The sequence below is a fragment of the Gallinula chloropus genome (assembly GCF_964237585.1).
Source record: "Gallinula chloropus genome assembly, chromosome: 13".
Lineage (NCBI taxonomy): Eukaryota > Metazoa > Chordata > Aves > Gruiformes > Rallidae > Gallinula > Gallinula chloropus.
Genome location: NC_140098.1, coordinates 22,698,848 through 22,720,903, shown reverse-complemented (window position 1 = coordinate 22,720,903; position 22,056 = coordinate 22,698,848).

Here is a 22,056-nt window from a genome sequence, read left to right as displayed (position 1 = left end):
CTGGGGGGAGGCAGCCCTACCAGATTGCACAGGGCTGGTCCTGCCAGGTTGTTGCCCTGTAGAGCCTGGGGGAAGGCAGAGTTACACTGACTGAGCCAGCCCTGGCCCACACCACGGCCAAGGCAGTTCTGAAACCCGTGCCCTGGGCACGTACCTGGTCCCTGTGCACACAGTCCTGTTCCAGGCCAGGCTGTGCCAGGAATTCTGCTCACCTTCACCTGCTCACACGTGTGGTGCTGCAGGATTCTGACTGCCAGGTGCATGTTTTCCTCTTGCCTCCTGTCCAGTATGTCTTGAAGGTGCCTGGAGGCAAGGCAGGGGAGATGAGGTGATGCAGTGCTGCAGAGAAAACTCATCTCCTGCCCTTGCAGGAGCTCAGTCAGGCCAGCAGTTGTCTGTCTGTCCCATACATGCTGTCTGGCAGCAGTATCTATTGTGTGCAGGGAGCTCAGCCCCACTCCCCGTGTTCACCACTTGCTCCTTGTCACCTCTCAGCTGTGTGGTCTGGTTGATTTGCTGCTGGATGTTGTGCCCTAGTTTCTCATCTGCCTGAAAACAGGGTGTGAGCCGAGTGTGTTGGTGCGAGGAGAAGGCAGCTGCCTGTCCCTCTCTGCTCTGACCTGTTCCTTCGCTAACTGGCTGCTGTTGGAGCGTGCCAGAGGGTGGGAGGAATGTAGTTTCTGCCTGTAAAGAATGACACCCCTGTGCCATGTGTCACTGAGCCTGTGGCTGCTCTTCCCAGCCTCTGAGCACAGGACTGAAGGCAGTTGGAGGAACCAGGCTGTGCTGGGGAGGTGGCCTTGGGGCTGAGCAAAGGGGCTGGAGGTGCTGGCGTGTGGGAGAGCTGCTCTAGAGCACCGGTGAATGTGTCACAATGTGGTGGTTCTGTGCCCAGCAGCTTCTTTCTAGCAAGGGAGCAAAGAGGGCTAGTTTAAGGAGCACAAGATGTTCAGCCCTGCTGCTGCCAGACCCAGGGTGGTCTGGGCCCCATCCCTTGGCACTCTGGGATCTGCAGGATGCTGTCCTCTCTCCTGTCCCCCCACCTCCTCCCTGCCCCTGGGCCAGGACTTGTCACTCCCTGGTGTGAGGGGCCTGGCCTGTGATCCTGCCTGTGGGCTGTGGGGCTGCGTGTTTCTCTCCCCCACCTGTTGCATGGCTCTGCAGAGCTCCTCCCTGAGGAAAGCCAGCTCCACCTTGCAAACAACCAGCTCCTCTTCTCTCAGAGCCAGAATTCTCTCGCTGTCGTGGTGCAGATGCTGCCAGTGTTGGACTTGGCTGCTCAGCTCCTGCAGCCTCTCCTGGAGGGAGCAGACCTGCCAGTGGCACAGAGAGGCCATAAGAGAGACACAGGCTGAGAGGGTTCCCAGTGCCCCGAGGCCGCTCGGGACCTGCTCACCTCCTGCGTGCTCTGCTGCTGGGACAGCTGCAGCCTCTCCAGCTCCCAGCAGAGCTGCTGCCTCTCTCCCTCGCAGGCTGTGAGCCTCTCCTCCTGCTTGGCTCGCTCTGCCCGCAGGGTGGCTGTGTCCTGCACCTGCACACAGAGTCGTGGGGCAGGGAGGGTGGCTGGCCAAGCTGCAGGCCGGGCTGGGGCTCCCCGCAGGGTTGGTGCTGCCCAGAAGCAGGAACGGGCTGAAGGGTGTCTGGCTGCCCTCACCTGCTGCAGCAGCGCTGTCAGGTGCTGTCTGCTCGAGGCCAGCTCTTGCTGCAGGTTTTGGATGGCCTCCCTGGCCTCGCTGAGCTGCTGCAGACTTCGCTGCTCCCTGTCCCGAGTGGCTGCCAGCTCCTCCTGCAGCCCAGCCAGGCTGTGCCTCAGCCCCTGGCTCTGCTCCTCCTGGGCCCCCAGCTGCAGAGGAGGCAAAGCCTTAGTGAGGGGTGCTGCTCCCTCCCCCAGTGTGGTCTGTGCCCCTCTCCTGCCGCCAGTCTGAGCCCACTGCCTGTTGCTGCAGCACAGGCCTTGCTGCAGGGCTTTATTCTCTCTCTCTTGAAGGTCTCATCCACCCCCCTGCCTGCTCCAGCTCTTGCTACGACTTTTCCTTCCCATCCTGCTGAGGGCACAGCTCCCCTTGCAGATCCCAGGGTGGGGGGCCATGTTGATGGAGGGGACCCCACAGCGGGTCTTGCCTGGTGCCTACCTGTGCCCCGAGGGTTTGGAGCTCTTCCTGGCTCCTCTGCAGCTGCTCTCTGGCGTGGGCTGCAGCGTGCATGTGTTGCAGCGCCTGCTCCAGCGTCACCTGCTGCTTCCACTGCCACTGGCTCAGCTCTGCCTGCAGCCTGGCTGCCAGCTCCCTGGGGGCAAGGGCGCCCTCTGAGCTGCAGCAGCCCCTTGCTGGGTGGGCTCTGGCTGTGCCAGGGACAGCCCAGCCCAGGGCCCACCTACCTGCTCTGCTCTGCTGAGCCGCTGGCCGCTTCCTGCTGCGGTGCTGGTGCCTCAGCGCCTGCGCTGGCCCCGTGCTGCAGGCACTGCCGTGGCTGCTGCTCTGTGGGCTGCGGGGCTTCTGGGGCTGGTGGCTGCTGTGACAGGGCCTGAGACAGGGGGTTGGGCTGGCATTGCCTCCTCACACTGTCCCAGGGCTTCTCTGGGAAGCAGAGCAGGGCTCAGCCCTACAGTGTGGTTTTGGGATGTCTATTCTCATGGCCCCACACAGCAGTGCAGTGTCTGCTGGGCTGCCAGCACTGACCTCGGGTAGCTCTGTGTGTTCCTTCAGGGTGTTGTAGCTGGTGTCAGAATGGCTGTGGGTGGCCACATAGCAAGTGCCTCCTGCTTGCAGTGCCTCGTCCTTCTGGTCCTGTGGAGAGGGGCATCACTGGCCTGTGGGTACCCAGTAGGGTGCAGAACCCTGACTGCCCTGTGCCCCTGCTGTGGAAGGGCTGGGTCTGGAGAAGCAGCTAGTCTGGGACAGCCCACGGGCAATGGGGGGTTGGTGAGGGTATGTGGTAGAAGGCTGTGGCCTGCCCGGGTGGGTGCAGGGCGCAGTGACTGCCAGCCCTCATCCCTGTGCAGCTCCCTGTTGTGGTCGTGTCTGCTGGACACCCAGCAGCCCTGGAAAGGCATCCCTGTGGTCCCTGACTGGTGAGAGGGCTCAGGCACGTGAGGAGAGCATGAGCCCGGCTTGCTGGTGAGGCTGCAGCAGTGCCCCCAGCCCTGGCAGGGTGCCCAGGGTGTCAGTGGGGCCATTGGGGCTGGTCTTCCAGTTCTGCTCAGCTGTGTGGGCTGAGCCCAGTGTCTGGGCTGGCTGTGCTGCTCCATACAGGGTGCTAAATCCTTGTCCCACGTGTGGCTGGCAGGAGATGCCCCCCCACCCCGAGCCAGGGCTGCTCACAAGCTGTGTGCACAGGCAGGGCTGTTGGGCAGGCACAGTGCCCAGCCTGTGATGTGGCTGTCGGGGTGTGTGGCCAAGGGCATGGGACTCCTGCACCCGCTGTGCCCAGCAGCAGTACCTTGCCCATCACCGCCTGGTACTGCTGCATCAGAAGGACCAAGTCCTGGTGCTGCTGCTCCACCGCACACTCCTGCTGCTGCAGCTGGAGCAGCCGCTGGCGGTTGGTGCCCCTGCAGAGGTCCAGGTCCAGCTGCAGCGCCTGCAGGGAGGTCAGCACGTGCGCAGGCTCCAGCTCCTGCTGCTGTGGGTCCTGGCATGCTTGGGGCTCCGCTGGCCCTGGCTCCAGCACTGACGCTTCCCTTTGGCCCTAGGACACGGCATGAGCAGTAACTGTCCAGCCTGCTGCTGCAGCCAGCCCGTCTTGCAGCACTTGCCAGGCACCGGGGCTGGACAGCAGTGCCGTCAGTCCAGGCAGAGCAGCAGTGGGTGCAGAGCTCCTCACTGCCCCCCCAGGCAGCACCATCCTGTGTGTGTTCTGACATCTCCCCATGGCTCACGAAGAGCTGAGCCCCCAACGCTGCTGGCACTTGGCATGGCAGTGATGTCAGTATGAGCTGTGGGAGGTAGTGGCAGTGGGACCAGTGCAGCTGCAGGAGGACTCGAGGCCCCCCTGAGCCCTTGTTCTGTCCCTTGCCCTGGGGGATGAGCTGTCTGGTAGCTTGGGTGAGGGCTGGCCAGGGTCTTTTATGCCACCCAGGCACCAGCCTGTGGGTACATGGCCAGCACTTGGGTGGGAATGGGGGGGGGCACTGCTTACCAGGGGCTGCTGGGTGTCCGTCTCCATTTCTGTCTCCTGTTGAAGCTGCTGGATGGAGCTGCTCAGCGCTGATGTTGCCACCTCCACTCCTGGCAGCTGTCCACAGGGGCCCTCAGGCTGGACCAGAGGTGCAGGATCCTCCCTGGATGTGCCGCATTTTGGCCACTCTCTCGCAGCTGGAGGGACCAGAACATGGGACAGGCCTTTCCCACTGGCCCCAGACAAACCCTTGTCTCAGTGACAGGGCAGCCAGGGATGTCACCCAGCCCAGCCCAGGGCAGCCCCACCATCCCATGGCACTGGCACTGCAGCTGCCATCGCAGGAGCGCCTGGTGCCCGTGGGAGAGGCCGAGCCTGGAGCAGAGCTGCACAGGGCCATGGCCCCCCCTCTGCAGAGCACAACCCCCACTACTGCCCGCAGCGCTCCTCACCGCAGCCTTCATGTGCCATGCTCCTCCTCGGCCGCACGCTGGCCCTGGCACACCATGGCTCCCTGTCCTGCCTGTGCCCTGCCCGGTTCCGGGGACAAGGCCCGGGACCAGAACCCGGTGCCCCCAGGGAGCTCCTCCCGGCGCTGGTCAGCTGGTAAACCCAGTTGCACACCCACACTGGTGCCTTCCGCAGGTAAGTCTTTCAACTGGAAATTTCCCAGGCCGGGCCGGGCCCAGAAGGTGAGCGCAGATGGACCATAACAGAAATCATGGGTTGCCATGACGACGTGCTCCACCAGCGCGTCCCAGGCGCTGGGAGCGGGCGCAGCACTGCGCCCTGCGGGCAGGGCCGCTCAGCCCCGCTGTGCACAACGCTGCCCAGCCCCTGTCTGCCAGGGCCAGGGGACACAGTGTCCCTGCAGATCTCGCTCCTGTCCAGGCACAGAGCCCACACACGGCGCGGGGCCTCCAGGGCTGCTGTCCTGGGGCCCGGTGCTCCATCACAGCCTTGTCACCACCCTAATTAAGGGCAGTTTCCCTCCCCTGGGGCAGGGGAGCTGTGCTGGGACTGTGCTGGGTGTTGGGCCGCTGTTTCCGCAGGCACCTGCTGGCTGCCTGTGCCCAGACACGTCCAGTGTGCTGCCACACGTGTCCTCACCTCCAGCTGACGGCTGTGGAGCTGTGGACAGCACCTGCCTAGGCAGGGCCCACCCTGCTCCAGCTCCCTGTGAGCCTGTGGGTAGCCCCTCAGCCCTGGCCCACAGCTGCCCACCCATCCTCTCCTGGTGGTGGGAGGACGGAGGGGGCTAAACTGGGGCTGGTGGGCTCTGCGTGGTGCTGGGGTGGGAGTTGTCTCCCTTTAATTACTGCCGCAATGTTATTCTTTTCAGTGCCACGTTAATTGAAATTAAAGAGCTGCCACGTTCTGGCTGGGACAAAAGTGAATCCTTTTTCATTCCCTTCCATTGTAATGAAGACTGACGTGCTGAGGGAAAACAAAGGCGATCCAGCTGCTGCCTCTTGCCCGCACGTGCACCAGCAATTACCGGGCACCCCGTGAGCTGGCGTTGGGAGATGCCCCGGAGCACCCCACGCAGCCTGGGCCCCATGTCCCAGGGTGCTCCTGCCCAAAGGGTCTGGCTGGGGGGACAGGACACCCACGTGGCAGGGGATGCTGGCACAGGAGTGTTGGGGAGAGCTGCAGTGTGCCCAGATGCTGTGTCTAGGCTTTGATCCCTTCTGTTAAGCACTGCTCGACCAGCAGCTACACCCCGGTGCCGCTCCTCATCCCTCCCGTGCCACCGGGGTCATCCCGTCCCCGCAGGCTCGGCCGGCTTCAGACTGACCAACCAGGCCACACAGCCCGAGCCCAACCCCAGGCAGCAGCATTACACTGGCTGAGGTGGGCATCTCCAGCTTGAAGCTCTTCTCTGTTTTAGGCCTAGGAGCTTGCTTGTGATGCCATTCAGTACTTTAAAATATGCAAAATGAGGTGCTGGTACAAACCTCATTAACACCCGCCTCCAACATCATTAAGATGTTTCCAAGAAAATTAATTGAGAGACTCATTAAAAATAAATTAAGAAAAATGTGTTGCAGAGCGCCTGCTCTGAGCTCGTAAATCACGCTCGAAGCTCCAGGCCGCTGCGCAGGCAATTAACGCCAGCCAATTTGTTTTATCCTGACTGTGAAAATTAGAAAGCAGACATGGAGATTAGATTAGGGGTGTCTGTCAGGCGGAACTGGGAGCGCGTATTTTTGGATACAAAATGGAAATGGGGAAAACAAAGCTGGGGCTTCAGCTGGAGGAGATGAGAGGCAGCGGCGTGGAGGCAGGAGGGAGGTTTAGCTGCTTTCTGTTTCAAGGAGTGGCACCGTGTCTGTCTCTGGTGTCACCCATCGTGCCCTTCACTCCGTTCCCATCTGCGCATCGCCAGCCCTTGGTGGCTGTGGGCAGGGACGCTGCTGGCCCCTTTCGGGAGCTCACAGGGAGCTTTGAAGTCGCTGCGTGTTACACAGCCCGAAACAACATGTCACTGATGTGTACTCTGATTGCACACTCGGGTTAGCAGGCACAGTACAGCTGGGAGTGACCAGTGCTCGGGCCTGAGCCGCCTTTGTGCCGTTAGTGGCCCCTTGTCCATCTCTAGCACCTTCCCTCCCAGCATCTCAAACCACTTCATATTCATGAACCGACCTGCAGAGCCCTTCTGCCAAACCAGCGCCAGTACCCCCCCTTGCCAGGGAGGCCGAGGCAGAGACAAGTTAAGGTCTTGCTTGTAACTGTGTGAATGCACAAAGAGCTTGTGCAGCAGCAGCACGGGCTGTGCACACCCCAGCAGTGTGTGGGACATGCACACCCCAGCAGCACAGGACATGCACACCCCAGCAGCACAGGACATGCACACCCCAGCAGCACGGGCTGTGCACACCCCAGCAGTGTGTGGGACACACCAACGGCTTTGTGCAGCCGAATGTCCAGCCACAGCAGCAGCAGGACCAGCCCTGGTGCACACAAGGGGCAGTTTGTGAACACCCACACAGACAACTGACAGAAACATGGGTCAAGGAGTCCTGCCCGTGATCAGCTGTACAACAGGACAGGTCTGGAGTGACCCAGCAATTGGCCCTGGAGCAAATGCTGCCTCTTCCCCCTCACGTGGACCCAGGGAGCCAGTGGGCAGCTCTGTGCTGGCTGAGGGGCTGCGTGTGGTGTGGCACCAGATGTGCTGCTCTCAGGCTCCATGGCTGCTGGCCTCCTCCTTGTCTGGGTGTCATGTCCTAGCAGCCATCCCAGATGGATCATGCATTTTTGTACATGGGAAGCAGGGAAGTCCCCTGTACGGGGCAGACTTTAATTCCTGATGTTCTTCGCTCTCCTATCCCAGGTTATATGATGCTCACACCCTGAGGTCCAATTCTGTAACACCCCTCTATAAAAATGTAACCTCCTGCTTTCAGGAGCCAGGCACAGCCACTGCCCCAGCAGTGCAGAGACCTGTCCTGGGACACGGGCTTGGGGGAAGTCGTGGCAGTGTTGGAGCTCAATCAATGCCTGACGTGTGCTTGCTGGAAGCTGTGGGCTCACGAGTCAACATGATCGCTGCGTTAGCGACAGGCACAGCTCAGCGAGGAGCTGTGGTCTCTGGCAGGTGCTGGGGCTCGTGTGCTCCTGGTGCAGGGGGCTGTTTGAGCTGTGGGAAGGGAAACAGGCGCTGCCTCAGCCCGTGAGACTCAAGTGGTGCAGTGTGCGGGTTCAGTGGAGAGGAAAGTGAGGGGTAATTTGCTCACACATCGGTATGAAGTGGTTTTGTGGAGAACAGTCAATAACAGAAGGCTCTTAGATCTAGCAGGCGAAAGTACATCTCAATCTGAGGACTGTGAGATGAAACAAGCCAAACCTAAACTGGAAATAAAGCCTGTGCTTTAATAGTTGGCTCCTGGCAGAGTAAACAATGCTGCAGGAGATGTGCCATCAGGGAACACTTAAAACACAGCCTGGACAGCTTGTTTCCATACTGCTGACCAGTTCCCAACCCCAACGCCCACATTAATTCTGGTGGTCCCGTGGCAGGGTGGGAGATACCGTGATGGTCCTTCCCTGTCCCCTTTGGTGCCCCGAACCAAACACACTCACCTCTTGGCTGGTCTGGGGACACGCTGCTGGACTTGTGCCTAGAGGGTCGATCTCAGCTCTGGGGAAGTTGTTGCAGAAGCAGGAGGTTACTGGCCTGAAAGCTTTATTCGGGTTGTTAGTCCTGCTTAGAGGGGCTATTCTTGTGTGGCAGGTGAGCTGAGGGTCTGTGCCCGTCAGTGCTGCAGGCTGAGGGCACCACAGGCACCATCACCTCACACTCAGGCCGAACTCCTGAAACTCTTGTTTTGCAGCTAAAATTTTCCACGCTGAGCCTCTGTGTGGAGATGCATTTAATTAGAATGTTTGATTAACCTCCTTTCAAACATTTCTGAGTGATGGAATGAGTGGAAAAATACTTGCATGTAAAAAACTACTAGTGTTAAAAATAATTCTAACCACAGGAAAAATAAGCTGCATTTTTCAGCTTAACCAGACTTCATCCTCATGTGGCCTAACTCCTTCCTGAGCAACAAACCCTTGCAAATACAGCAAAAATGCTTTTGCACATGCTCAGCTGGGACATGCTCAGCCTGGGGGAGGGGGAAGGGGAAAAGGGGGTATAGAAAAAAGGAGTCTAATCCCACTGTGGCTCTCAGCTTGACCATGGAGCGATCTGCAGGTGGCATTTGTACAGCAGAAGTTAAAATGAAACCTTAAAATAACCACCCCCCATATGCACCACAGAAACCAAGCACACGTGTGAGGCCTGGCAAGGGAGAAAGTGAGTGTTGGCAGCGCCCCGCACCCCGGTTCAGGGGCTTTGTGCTCTTCTGCTGCTCAGCTTCATGTGCCCGCGGGCTCCTGAGAGCTGAGGGAGCCGCCAGACACCCCAGGAGCGGCCAGACACCCCCAGGAGCCGCCAGACCCCCCAGGAGCCGCCAGACACCCCCAGGAGCCGCCAGACACCCCCGGAGCCGCCAGACACCCCCGGAGCCGCCTGCCCTGCCGCCCGCTGCACACACAGCCCAACACAGGTTCTGTCCCAGCGTGGGGGGCAGCCAGGGCACCCACCGGCAGACGCATCCGGGGCCAAAGGGACCAGGGTGCGTGGACCAGAGGCCATGGAGATGACCATGGGGCTGTGCTGGTGGAGGGTGGTCCACGAGGAGACGGTGCCCCACCCAGCAGGGTGTCTCAGGCTGGTTGTGCCGCGGTGGGGGGCAGAGGGGAGCGAAACCCTGACTGGAGCGCAGGGATGGGGGCGGGGGGGGAGCTGCTTTAAGCGCTGGTCACACTTCTCATCCCCGGCTCTGGTGTCACTGGGGTGCAGGGCAGGGCCAGCAGGCGGTTCCTGCCCTTCATTCCACGCTGAGTCTGTTCTGCCCGTCGCGCTGACTGCAGAACCACCGCTCCCTGCCCCCGCCCACCCCTCACCCCTCAGGATTGATCTCCCCTGCCCAGCCGGGGAGCGCAGCGACACAGCGGCCCCCAGCCAGGGCCCAGCCGCCACGGCTGTCCCGGCGGGCTCCCACCCCGGGCCGGCAGCAGACGTGGCCGGAGGCAGCTCGGGGCCGGCGGTGCGAGGGGCGGGCGCGGCCCCGGGCAGCAGGACGGGCCGCCCGGAGCCGGCCCCGGCCGCGCCCCGCCCCGCAGCCGCCGCCCAGCAGGGGTCGCCCTCGGTCCGCGCTGCGGCGCCCGGCGCGATGGCGGCGGCTCCTCCCAGCGGCCGCGCAGCCGGGGGCGGCCCCGGGCACCTTTGTTCTCCCGGAGCCGCCGCCGCGCCGGGCTGGGGCGGGTCCGAGCGGCCGGGGCCGGCCCCTCCCGCCGCTCCGGGGCCGCTCCGAGGGAGCGCGGCGCGGACCCGGGTGCCGCAGCCGCTCCCCCGCCCGGGGTCCCTCTCCGGGGCCGCGCCGGTTTCCCCTCGGGCGCTGTCCCGGAGGCGCCGCGGCGCTGCCCGGGCCAGGGGACATCCCAGCGAGCCGCGGGGGGTCTTCCTCTGCCGTTGTGTGATCATCCCCCGTCCTCTGCGCCGGGGGGAACCCGGTGCCGCGGGTCTGATCCCGGCCGGGCGCTGCCTGGGGCACCCGCTGCGCGTCGGGCTGGGGAGGGGGGCGGCACGGCCAGGCTGCGGGGGGGAAGCCGCGCGGGGGGGGCCTGCACGCTGCCGTGACCATGACCTCGCGGTCCTGCCCAGGGCCTCGGCCAGATACCCGGAAAATACTCGTTAAAAATCCGAGGCAGCTCTTGGAGAGGGTCCCCTCCAGAGAGGGGAGGAAGGAAGAGCTGGATGTGTAAAAACAGAGGAGGAGGAAACGGCTCCAGCGGCAGAAACAGCTGGGAACCTGTCCGACGGCATTTCCTGCGCAAGGGCAGAGCCCTCGCCAAGGGCTCTGTGCCTCTGCTGTCCCTGCGGCCCTCCCCTTGGTCCCCTGACATCTTGGGGGCAGGAGGGATGCTGAGGCGACTGGTGGGGAGGAGGGGGCCCACCCAGCTCAGTCACTCAGACCTTCAGTGTCCCCGTTGCTCCAGTGGGTATCGCAGCTCATCCCTGATGCTCTGTGGATGTTGGTGCTGGAGGAAGCCTGGGGGCTGCTCTAGGGCGCAGAGGTCGCAGCCTCCAGTGCCTTTTCAGCTCCTTGTGGGGGACAGGCCTCGTGTCACAAGCGCAGAGCAGGGGGCTCTTGAGATCCCCTCATCCAGTCCCCCTGCCCAGGTAGGGCCAGGTGGAGCGGGCTGCCCGGGGCTGTGTCCAGCCAGGTCTGTACACCTCCACCCGGCGTGGAGAAAGGCACAAGCAGCTGTGGGAGTGACCCTGCAGGGTCTGCCGGGCTGCCTCCTGCCCAGTCCCGTGTGCTGACAGTGCCTCGCTGCTGTCTGGTATTTGCTCCACCATGGCAACCATTTCCACTGCGAGCTGCATCTGGTTCCTTAGTCTGGGGGTTAAGCCTGTATAGAAGCTGCATAGGAGCTGCCGTGTGTTTCCGTAAGGAGCTGTGAACTAAAAATCAGCAGGAACCACAGATCCTGCTGGAAGAGCAGAGCAGTGAGCCAAGGAAGAGCAGCGCTGCTCAGGTCTGGTCACAGAACATTGATGCCTCTGTGGTTCTTACTGTTACAGCCACTGACTGCCAGGAGATGGATGGGGCACTTGGACAGCCACATCGGCGTCGGCCCTGGGGGCCTCCTCCCCACCCAGCAGCAATGGCAACAGCAGCTGAGAAGACATAAGGGGGAAAACAAGGAGCTTGAGGGGAGACAGAAACCAGAGGGAACAGGGTAAGTGGAAAAAAGACTTGAGGGGACCAGGGGTAGAACTTGCACAGGGTGGCTGGGCTCGGGACTGGAGCAGAGGCAGGAAGGAGGATCCGCACACCTTTCCTTTCCTTATGGTTAACCTTGAGTCTCTGGCCAAAAAGAAATGAGAGTTCTAAGAGCCAGGGAAGGTGAAGCATAAACCCCAGGAGAAACAAAGTTGAGACCATGCTGCAGCAAGCACAGAAAGTTTCATTAGCCCCACTGGCACAGCAATAATCAGAGAGAAATCAGTAGGAGAGATGAGAAGGGGTTGACTGCCAAGGCAGGAGGTACTGCATTTGCCACCTCTGGATGTCTTCAAGGCACCTGAACACCCTTCTGAAGCTGCCTTTGCCAAACAACTTACTGAATTCAGCAGTTAACATGGCAAAATGCTCTTGGCTGCAGGTAGAGGAGGTCAGACTGTGAGTGTGATCCCTCCTGCTTGCTCTGTGGATCTGCAGGATGGGGGGGACACGCTGCTATTTGTGTTGACAGTGACTTCAGCCTTATCTGCAGGGGCTCCAACTGCATCCTCTGCTGAGGAGTGCTTGTGCTGAGTGGAGAAGGTCGGTGGGAGCCACCCAGCAGAGCTCCTGGGCAGTGCAGCCGGCTGCTCTTGGGCGCTGAGCTGTGCAGGCTGCCTCGGCTGGTGTGTGGGGCTGTCAGCAGTCCCCCCTGCTTGGTGTGGGGTGTGAGGGTGGCAGCTCAGATGGAATACTTGCACAAGGGCGAGAGGGTTTGAGAGGTGTGCAGGTGTGTGTAAGGAGGCTCCATGTCCAGCTGCAGGGCAGATGTGGGCTGTCCATAGGTGATGCTGCCTGACCTGGCCCTGCATTTTGCTCCAGCAAAGAGCAGGTCCCTGAGCTTTTCCCACCGACTCCTGCAGCCTCTCGGATGGGGCTGGTACTCTTGGGTAGCTGTGCCTGGAAGAGGACAGGGCTGCAGCGTTGTGATACTGATCTTAACTCATCACTTCATGTTTTAGAGGTGCTTAGCAGCTGTCTCCAGTCTTGTACAAAGGTACATGACACAGCCAGGTGATCTCAACCCTGCTGAAGTTCTGGGGCGTTTGCTCTTCCCTTCTCACAAGACTTCACTCGCAGTCCCAGCTGCTGGAGCTCTGCTCCCTCCTCGGGACTGAGGGGCTGGGGCTGCACTAGATAAACCCAGATAGAGATGGAGAGATGGTTCTATGGAAATGTGTGCTCAGTGCCCAGAAGCAGCCCAAAAGGCAAACTGACTGTTAAGAATTATTAGGAAAGTAATGAAGAGCAGATCACAGTTATGCCACTGAACAGATCTGTAGTGGAAGCCACGTTGTGATTACCATATGCAGCTCTGGTCTGCCTCTCTCCAGAGAAGTAGAGTTGGAAGGGTTTCAGGGAAGAGCAACAAGGGTAATCAAATACAAATAATATTTTCCATATGAGGAAAGAAGCAGATAGTCTCTTCAGCCTGGAAAAGAAATGTCTGAAGAGGGCTACAAAATCAAGTGTGGCATAGAGAGGTGGTCTGCACTATCATTTCTCATTGTCCCTTCCATGTAAGAACTGGCAGCACCCCATAAATTAGCAGGTAACAACTACAAAACAAAAACCAGTTCTTTTTTTAAGTGTCATCTGCTGTGTGAGTGCTCCATGCAGGATACAGTGGGCTCTGAAAGGTCATGTGCATTCAGAAAGAAACTAAATGTTTTAATGGGAGAAAAAATCCACTTGTATTGATGAAATGCACAACCTCACTGCTGTGTCTGAAGCCTCTGGTTGCCAGGGGCTGGCAGAATACTGTGGGCAGTACTGTGGCATCTGTGCCCTCCTCTTGCACTGACCAGAGCAGTCCTTGGGTTCCACTGGAGATGAGGCAGTGGCACAGATGAGGCAGTGGGCTAGGCAGACTTCAGCTGATGGCAGACCCTCCCTTTCCTTCACTGCTCCCATGCAAGGACCGATCCTGATGCACCCTGCCCTGCCCCCGTCTCAGCCTGTTCTTGAAGGTGTGTGGAGAAGCTGAAATACTTGCAGTGGTGGGGTGGTGACCCCGTGTTTGTGCTGCTGTGTCAGGCACGGCCGAGGCCCTGCAGACTGGTTCACCTTGAAACACCCCTTGGGCGGTGACAGCAGCCGCCTCTGTGCCGTCACTCTGTGGCCAGCAGCCAGCGTGTCTGGCAGTGGTGCCAGCTGGCCAAGCCCAGGGTGAAAACCCGCGCGGGGCCTCGCGAGGAGCCCTCCAGCTGGGCTGGTGGCACTTGCACTGCGAGGCCGGGAGCCGGGTGTCCTCCAGAGCCCCAGGGAGCCGGGTGTCCTCCACAGCCCCAGGGAGCCGGGTGTCCTCCACAGCCCCAGGGAGCCGGGTGTCCTCCAGAGCCCCAGGGAGCCGGGTGTCCTCCAGAGCCCCAGGGAGCCGGGTGTCCTCCACAGGCCCAGGGAGCCGGGTGTCCTCCAGAGCCCCAGGGTGCCGGGTGTCCTCCACAGGCCCAGGGAGCCGGGTGTCCTCCACAGCCCCAGGGAGCCGGGTGTCCTCCACAGGCCCAGGGAGCCAGCTGCACATGGCTGGTGGGGTGTGAGGTCTCCCTGGGGCACTAGGGGCTGCCCAGTGACCTCCAAAAGGGACTTGACCGTGCTGGTGGGGTCTCACTCACTATGTCTCCAGAGGACACAGAGCAGGAGAGACGGGGCTGGTGTGTTGCTGCATCCCAGAGGGAACGGGGGGTCCCTGTGCACCGTGGTTTGGCAGGGCCAATGGAGCTGCGAGGCGTTTGGTGACCTCTGGAGCAGGCTGGGGAGCCAGGCGAGCCGAGTGAGGAGGGACAGAGCGCAGGAGATGCCGTCAGAGGAACTGCAGCAGCTCCCAGGGCTGTTCCCACGACAGCTCTGCACGTGCTGGGATCAGTTACAGCGTGTGAGCAGATTTCTGGGAAGTGTTTGACTGTTAATGTTTGGTGAAAGTCTTTTCCTTTTCTTTTAAAAATCATTTTCTCTTTCCCCAGAGTGCTCAAACCAGCTTGCAGCCACCTCTGATTGTCCAACAGAACCACAAGTGCTTGCCAGGGTGGGTGCAGGAGAGGCACTCACCTCAGCACAGAATCCCCCAGCCCTGCAGAGACTGCTTGGCATGAGAGCAGGGCTTTCTCCATCAGAGGAGCACTGCTGGCACTCCCCTCTGGGCTCCACAGGTAATAGACATCTCTGTCAGCCCTTTCCCCTTCTCAGGGCTGTGTGCTCTGACTAGGGAGTAGGGAGGAGCCCCAGCCAGTGTGAGTCACACCACGCCGTGGAAACGAAAGAGGAAACACAGACCTGTCCTAGAGAGCACTCAGCCATATATCCCACACAGCATGTGGGGCTAGTGGTGAGGAGATGGAGTGCTGGACGAGCTGGGCAGAGCTGTACAGCCACACTGATACATGCCCCTGCACATCTGGATTGCTCACTTGGAGTCCTGGGGTGCCTGTAGAGCTTTGCCTGCCGTCAGCAGGATGAGGGGTGGCTCAGCTGTGATTCCAGTTGTCGTTATCATCGTGCTCATTTCTGAGTCTGCCCTCCAGCCCCTCCAGCCCCTCGGGCTCAGGAAGCTCTCACATTCCAGCTAACTCTGCCAGTGAAAGGAGCTCACCCCATGGCTGGTGGCTCCAGTAGACTCTCCTGCTCCATCAGCAGTCGCTGCTTTGAGCTTTCACCTGCCTCTAACACTAGCAGCTGTTTGGTCACTCTCCGTCGGGCTGTGGGTTTGCCAGGTCAGTGCCAGGATGCTGTGCCTCTTGTCATCAACTGGAGCGCTGGTTTTGGCCACAGCAACCAGTATCTGCCAGGAGCTGACATAAGAACCTACAATAAGCTGCAGAGAGGATGGATCACAGTGGCTTCCTGGAGGGTGCAGAGCTGCACTGTGATTCCTGCTGCACGCTGTCCTGGGCTCTGGGTCACAGTTCTCATCTTCATGTGGCATTTGTGTGAGCAGCTGCCATTCCTGCAGTACAGCTTCAGAGGAATGAAATTAATGTTTTCCATGTCACACAGTATGATTCCAAATGCAGTAGCCAGATCCTGAGATGGGAAGGTGTCTCTGAATTGCACCATCTCCTTCTGGAGCAAGTGGAGAAACTAAAACCATGTGGGGTTTTTTCTGTAGCTGTACTGAAACTTCACAGTCGATTTTAAGCCTCTTAGTGTAATAGTGAATGCAAGTCCCTGCTGAGGGCTATCGACTTCAGTCTGTGCCGAGCTGCAGGGAGCACCCGGTGCCATGCCTGCCTGTGGCAGCGCTGCCCCGCACCAGCAGCGTGACTCAGATCAGAGACCAGCGTCCCGGGATTCCCCTCAGCAGCCTTGAAGATTGCCATCCAGCAGCAGGGATCTGTGCAGCACGGGGTGAAAGGCACTAGGGAACAGCAGCAGCTTCACAACACACACAGGGATTAGCACAGGCTGAGAACAGCAACACTGCCCTGCGTTCAGGGTGGCGACGTGTTGCCTGCTGGGGCCTGGGGATGGAGGAGACTGGCCCTTCAGATAGCCCTTTCCTGGGTCAGGTGTGCTTGTCAGTGAACATCTGTCAGAGGGATTGCACATTCTTGCAGCACAAACCCTAACCCGACCTCTCTGAGCATCTGCTGGCACAGGGCTAGGGGATGTCTGCATGGTGGGATGCAGGGATGGACCTCAAACATTTCTCACTGATTCAGAGCAGTGGTGTTCTGTTGCTGCAGAACCACACTGGGGACACAGCTCAGTGCAGCCCTTGTGTGCTGGAGCAGCAGGCAGCGTTCAGCACGGCTGCCTGACCTGCTGTGTGCAGCGTCAGTGTCAGGACCTGTCCTGGTGTTGTCTGGAATAGAGTTAATTTTCTTCCCAGCAGCTGTTGCAGTGCTGTGTTTGGGATTTAGGATGAGAATGATGTTGATAACACACCGATAGTTTTAGTTGCTGCCAGGCAGTCAGGGACCTTTCAGCTTCTCATACTGGCTGCTGGCGAGAAGGGGGGGACCGACCAAGAGGCTGTGAGGGGACCCAGCCAGGGCAGCTGCCCAGCCTGGCCACAGGGATGTTCCGAACCACACGGCCTCGCGCTCTGTGTGTAACTGAGGGGTGGGCAGCTGAGAACTACCTGAGGGTTGGCTTTGGGGGGTGAGTAACTGCGCTGTGCGTCGCTTGTTTTGTGTATTATCATCATCACCATCATCATCATCGTTGTTGTTGTCATCTTCCTCTCCTGTCTCACTAAACTGTCTTCACCTCCACCCAAACGTGTTACTTTTTTTCCCCCTGATTCTCCCCATCCCAGGGTGTGGGGGGGGTGAGCATGGGCTTTTTTTAGCTGCTGGCCAGGTCATCCCATGACACCACCAGAACAGCTCCTGGGCTGAGCTGCTTGGTGCTGCTCTGTCACTTCAAGCTGTGCCTCTGCTTGTCCCTGACTTCCTATTCTGCTGCATGCAGCTCCCTGTGCTGATCCCACAGTCAAATTATCCTCCTCCTTTTAGCACACAGCAGTTCCTCTACACCACTTTTTAATATATCTTTATATAAAGAAGAGGCCAGTGCTGAGCTGCAATGAATATTCAGGCACGATTTCCCTTTCCTGTCTCTGTTAGAGCATCCTATGAGTGGCAGAGCGTGGTGATCAGCCAAATACCCTGTTAGAAACACGGTTTTAACACGGGTAGCCCTGCCCAGCCCACTTCCACATAAAATCATGGAAAGGTTTGGGTGGGAAGGGACTGTGGAGCCCCCCCAGTGCCCCCCTGCCTCGGGTAGGGACACCCCCACCAGCCCAGGGTGCCCCCAGCCCCATCCAACCCACCCCTGAACCCTGCCAGGGATCCAGGGGCAGCCCCAGCTTCTCTGGGCACCCTGTGCCAGGGCTTCCCCCCTCCCCAGGAAGGATTTCTGCCCCCCAGCCCCTCTCCATTCCCCTCCTGCAGCTGAAGGCCGTTCCCCTGGGCCTGGCCCTCCCTGCCCTGGGTACCAGCCCCTCTCCAGCTCTCCTGGAGCCCCTCAAGGGACAGGAAGGGGCTCAGAGCTCTCCCCACAAGCAGCCTGGGCTGAGCCAGCCCAGCTCTCCCAGCCTGGCTCCAGAGCAGAGGGGCTCCAGCCCTCCCATCATCTCCAGGGCTCCTGGGGCTCCCACAGCTCAGTATCCCCCTTGTCCTGGGGGCCCCCCGAGCTGGAGGCAGCGCTGCCAGGGGGGTCTGTGTCCCAGAGCAGAGCTGAGGGGCAGAATCCCTCACCCTGCTGATCACAGTGCTGGGGGTGCAGCCCAGGACACGGGGGCCTTTCTGGGATCCAAGTGCATGTTGCTGGGTTGTGTTGGTGAGCTAAAGGGGCCCCAGCTCCAGTTTGGAGATGCTCCCCTATTTCTGGAGTTTGTTAGCACAATATCAAAATTACAGGCTGCAGCACTGCCCATTCCTTTCCCTCACATTAAAGCCCAGCTACTGAAGACTCTCACTTCAAAAACCAGCCAGGCACTTTCTAATATCAAGCAAAATGCCTGAAGAATAAATTGCTCCTATCAGAAATAAAGCATTTTAGTTCTGCCACAAGCAGAGAGATCTGTGTTTATAAGTCTCTCCAAAGGCAACTCCATCTTTCCTGCTTTCCTCTCATTTTCTTTTGATGCACAAAGCCTGCACACTGCAGTGCCGTGATTGGATTCAGCTTTGGAGCAGTGTAATTGTAAATATTCATTGGAATCCAAGATAGTTTTCCCAAGTCTCTCTTAAAGGCTCTGCAGCTATACAAACAGCCGTGGCTCTGCATTAGCCTCACAGCCTGGAGGCTGCCTGTCTCCCCACAGCCCCGCAGCCTGCTCCTTCAGAGGCTGCATGGAGGGGCACCAGCCTTGCAGCCCCTTTCAGTCAGTGCTGTGTTATTTTCTTTATTCCCCTTGTGTTGTGAGCTGCCTCAGCCCCAGGTGCCCGGTGGGTTCCTCGATGGTGCCCACACAAATAACACCCCCCCCTTCACGGGCAGGTCCCACAGGCCATGCCTGTGTGCTTCCAGCCCAGTCTGTCTGCTGGTGGTGCTGGGATGCCTGTGAGCTGCTCTGTGACCGTCCCCCCTCCCACTGGACCCAAAGTCCAAGTGGGTGCTGCTCTGTAATGACAGGGCAGCTCCTGGGCTGCACGGGGGGGCAGCGGGCGGCTTGCGAGGCCCTGCCCACCCGCTGGGTACTGAGAAGAAAGGTGGATCACCCATGGGTACCCAGGCAATTCTGCCTCTCCAGCTGCTGGAGCTCCAGGACTGCACGCAGCGGGAGGCTGGCCAAGGGCAGCAGACTCCTCCATCTTCAAGGAGCAGAGGAGAGACCTTTCTGTCAGCCAGACCTGGAGCGCTGCGTGGCCTGGGCCGGGCCCTGCACAGCAAGACTGCCTGGCCTGGAGCTGGCCGTGCTCTCCAGGTGGTCTCTGCTGATGGCCGTGTCCAGCAGCAGATAACTGCACACAGCTCTTCTGCTGAGAATGGAAATCGACTCCAGATGTTCTGATAGCAGATCTGTGCTCCCATCACTGCCTCATCTACTCTCCTGCTTCCCACCAAGGGTGGAGCTGCGGTGCTCTGGCCAAAGCCTGAGGCGCAGCAGCACATGTCACGCAGATGGTGCTATCAGAGCCTTCATCACCCTCTGAGGTCCTCCAGGCTCTGCTTGCTCTCTCAGCATATGCTGAAGCACGTTCTGGCTACTGGGGAACCTGTACCCAGCCGAGGAGGCACGAAGGAGGGAAACCTCCAGCTTCCCTTCCACGGCAGCTCCTGGGTGCAGCTCAGCACACAAGGCACCTGCTGGTTCCAGCTGCAGCAGCGCCGATTTCTGGCTGTTACTGCCAGCTGAAGGCTCCTCTCCCTCCCTGCAGCGCTGCCGCCCCGTCCCTGTCTGCTTCAGTCAGGCCCTGCAGCAGTGCTCAGCCCAGCACCCTGCTCAGCCGATGGCGTGTGTGTGTCCCTGAGAGCACACTCCTGGGACAGGGACACCACGCCATCAGCCCAGCATGTTCAGGTGAGCACCAAGGCTCCAGTATCAGAGATCAGGCAGGTCTGCTTGTGTGGTCTTCAGAGGGCTGGATGGGGAGAGTGTCTGAGCAGCCCCCAGCACTTGGAACAGAGACCCCTGTTCCCTGAGAAGGGAGTGGAGGGACATCACTAGTAGGAAAGACACATCAGGGTGGGTTCATGTGGGAAAACGCTCATGTGAGCTCCCCAGCAAGTCTCCTGTGCACAAGCCTGCAGCACAGGAGGGCTGCTCCCACAAACCAGCACTGTGACCCAGCAGGAGGACAAGTCCTGTGACACCACCTGAAGCACAAAGACCGGACTGTGGAGATCCTGTGAGCTCTGGGGACAGCAGAGCTGGGGCTCAGGGTGTGAGCAAGCACAGATTTAGGAAACGAGCAAGGCTGGCATGAACCTGAAGAGGCTGACAGCCCATCTTCCAGTTCCAAGACAGGGGAACGTAGAAGTGCCCTGTCCTTTGTCTATCTGTCCTTAAAGATGTCCTGTGATGCAGCATCCTCAGGCCCCAGCAGTCTGCTCATGTGCCTTGTTCTCCTCCCCACCAGAAAACTTCCTCACCTGAATCTTCCTTGATTTGCCCATTAGTTCCTGTGTGTGTTTTCATGGACACAGAGAACAGGTTGCTCTGTTCTTTTTTCCAGGAGTCCCTTACATGCAGCTGGTGCTGTGATTTTTCTCAGCCGTGCAGGAGAGAAAAACCCCAAATCCAACAAAACAGCCAGATTGGAAACAACAAAAGAAAACCTGTCTGGGGAGCTCACTGCCACAGAGAGCAGCTCCGTGTCCTGTGAGAGCAGATGAAGTAACACGGCCTTCGTAAGCTGACAGCTCCCAGAGTCAAAACAGCTTTGCTGAGAGAAACCTCTGGCTGCAGCAGAGCCCGATCTCCTGTGGTAGCCACCGGCCTGTCCTCTTTATATCCTGCCCTCCGCAGAGGCAGGCAGCTCACAGCTAGCTGCCTGCAGACCGGGCGAAGGAGATGGCCCAGGGGAACACCCAGCCTCCCGCAGGAGGGAACACGAGAAGGAGCCTGTCAGGGGCCGGGGCTGGGCGTGAGACGTGCCTGGAGTCTGCGTGGCAGGACCAGCCCTTGGGCTCCTCGTGGGACCCCACCCGCAGCACAAGGCCCGGCTGCCCCGGCAGCGGCAGCGTCCTGCTGCACAGTCCGGCCGCGCCACAGACACCAGCCCGGGCACCAGCCCCGTCCTGGGCATGAGGAGACGCGGCCCTTTCCCTGTGCAGCCCCGGGGCAGAGGCTCTGCAGCACGAACCAGAGGCACAGCCCTGCCCTCCCCTCCCAGCGCCGTCTCCCGAAGGGGGGAGAGCGGAGTTCCTGGGAGCTGCGGTGATTTATCCGGGTCACGCTGGGGACAGCTGGCTAACTGAGGTTAACAGCTTTCTTGGTTTCATTTCACAAAGACATTAGCATGGGGGCTGCATTAAACCTCCATGTGCCACAGCCTGATTCATTCACCAGGAGAGCTCATGATCCAGTGGGGGACTCCGCTGACAGGCAGGGCGGTGCTGCAAGCCTTTCCTTGAAGGGCAGGACCATAACTCAGGCTCCCAGTGCTAAATTACACCCAACACTCCTTGCAGAGGGCTTCTGGTATGTGCAGCCTGCTGCAGGTGTCCTGGGACTGCCAGCTGTGGGTGCCCAAAGTCCCCAAGCCAGGAGATTGATCAGAAACCATGCCTGACCCAAAAACCCAGCAAGGAGAGGTTGGGGTCCTTTTGTCTGAAAGAAAGGAAGCATGACAGAGGTCTCTAAACTCAGAAGTGGCACAGGAAAGGTGACCAAGGAAAAAGCCAGAAATTGTCAGGGGACAGGGTCAAAGTGAAGGGGTGGCTCTGGATCCCACGGGTGGTTCAGCGGTGGAACTGGCTGCTACAGGGTGTTGCAGAAGCTGGGTAACATCTGAGTTACAAAAACAGCTTGGACAACTATGGATAAAAATTGCCAGTGGCTGCTAAACAAAAGGCTCCTGCTTGGGCTCGGGAAGACCCTTCACTGCAGAAGGTGGGTGAGGATTTTGGGGCAGCATCACCAGCTTCCCAGGAGAAAGGAGCCCATTTCCAGGCATGGGCATCAGCTGCTGCTGGACCCAGAGCTGGGTGGAGAGGTGTTCTGGCCAGGAACAGTGTTAGACTTTTATGTCATGGGGCTTTATGTTCAGCACTTGAATTGGGTGTTTTGAAGAGAAAGTTTAGAGCTGGGTGGTTTTATCTGCCACTTTCTCACCAAAACCAGGTGCCCAGGCTCCAGGGAGCCAGTGTCAGCAGATGGAGGGGTGGGGTGTAGGACAGGGTAACTGCAGGAACAGGCAGATTCCCACCCTGCCGTGCTGTCCTTGCACAAATCAGCCCGTGGTCAGACACACACACAGAACAGAACACAGGCAGCTGCTGACACACTCACAGACAAAGGCGCGTGAACTGCCCACACCCGGCTGAAGGGTGGCAGCGTGCTGTGCAGCCCACAGGCTGGCCTCACACACAGACACACACAGGGACACAGACAGACACACAGACACCCCCCAATGAATGACTTGGCAGGAAGCATTTTCATTCAAACACAATGAACATTATAATTGTATCATACACA